The sequence below is a fragment of the Bison bison genome, unplaced genomic scaffold, assembly GCF_000754665.1.
Source record: "Bison bison bison isolate TAMUID 2011002044 unplaced genomic scaffold, Bison_UMD1.0 scf7180017864115, whole genome shotgun sequence".
In the NCBI taxonomy this organism is placed as follows: domain Eukaryota; kingdom Metazoa; phylum Chordata; class Mammalia; order Artiodactyla; family Bovidae; genus Bison; species Bison bison.
Genome location: NW_011494687.1, coordinates 1,079 through 2,960, shown reverse-complemented (window position 1 = coordinate 2,960; position 1,882 = coordinate 1,079).

Below are 1,882 nucleotides of genomic sequence, written 5' to 3'. Positions count from 1 at the left end.
TTCTGTGACCTTTTTTTTTCTCTGTTTCTTTCTCTTCTTCTTTTATATAACATTGTATATCTGAAATTCCAAACTCTACTCTAGATTTTTAATTTATGCTTTTTGGTATTTGATATCAATTTTGTACCTGTATTTTCTTTATAATTTTTGTGACATTGTTTGTTTTTGTTTGTTTGTTTTCTCTCTTTATTTTTCTTCTTCTTCTTTTTTTTAACATTGTATTTTTGAAATTCCAAACTCTACTCTAGATTTTTAATTTTTGCTTTTTGGTATAAGTTATCAATTTTGTACCTGTATTTTCTTTATAATTTTCGCGACCTTGTTTGTTTTTGCTTGTTCGTTTTTTCTCTCTTTCTTTTCCTTCTTCTTTTCTTTAACATTGTATTTTTGAAATTCCAAACTCTACTCTAGATTTTTAATTTTTGCTTTTATGTATTTGTTACCAATTTTGTACCTTTAAGAACCCAATCTTCAGGACCCATTTTCCCCTAGGGAGCAAGATTACTGGCTTGACTGCTCTCTCTCCCTTTGGACTCTACTTTTTCTCCACCAGGTCGCCTGTGTCTCCTCCCTAACCCCTCTCTACTCTACCCAACTCTGTGAATTTCTGTGTGTTCCAGACGGTGGAGAACACTTAGGGAACTGATTACTGTCTGGATCTGTCTCCCTCCTTTTCATTCAACCCTTTTATCCTTCTGGCCACCTCTGTCACCTTCCTCCTTCTTCTCTTTTCTGTATAACTCCGTGAACATCTCTGAGGGGTCCAGTTGTGGCGTGCACATAAGGAAGTGACTACTGGCTAGCCCACTCTCTGCACTGTTGATTCCACCTCATCTCATTTGGGTGGCCTCTAACTCCCTCCTCCCTCTTCTCTTCTCCATGTAACACTGTGAACGTTTCTGGGTGACCCTCACAGTAGAGAAACTTTTCATCTTTAATGTAGATGTTTTATCAATGGTGCTGTATAGAAGGAGAAGTTTTGAAACTACTGTAAAAATAAGACCGATAACTGGAAGCAGGAAGCTTAAGTCCAAACCCTGACTCCAGGGAACTCCTGACCCCTAGGAACATTAATTGACAGGAGCTCATCAAATGCCTCCATACCGACACTGAAACCAAGCACCACACAAGGGCCAACAAGTTCCAGGGCAAGACATACCAAGCAAATTCTCCAGCAACAAAGGAACACAGCCCTGAGCTTCAAGATACAGGCTGCCCAAAGTCACCCCAAAACCATAGACATCTCATAACTCATTACTGGACATTTCATTGCACTCCAGAGAGAAGAAATACAGCTCCATGCACCAGAACACCGACACAAGCTTCCCTAACCAGGAAACCTTGACAAGCTACCTGTACAAACCCACACACAGTGAGGAAACGCCACAATAAAGAGAACTCCACAAACTGCCAGAATACAGAAAGGACACACCAAACTCAGCAATTTAAACAAGATGAAGAGACAGAGGAATAGCCAGCAGATAAAGGAACAGGATAAATGCCCACCAAACCAAACAAAAGAGGAAGAGATAGGGAATCTACCTGATAAAGAATTCCAAATAATGATAGTGAAATTGATCCAAAATCTTTTTTTTAATTAATTTTATTTTATTTTTAAACCTTACATAATTGTATTAGTTTTGCCAAATATCAAAATGAATCCACCACAGGTATACATGTGTTCCCCATCCTGAACCCTCCTCCCTCCTCCCTCCCCATACCATTCCTCTGGGTCGTCCCAGTGCACCAGCCCCAAGCATCCAGCATTGTGCATTGAACCTGGACTGGCATCTCGTTTCATACATGACATTTCACATGTTTCAATGCCATTCTCCCAAATCTTCCCACCCTCTCCCTCTCCCACAGAGTCCATAAGACTGTT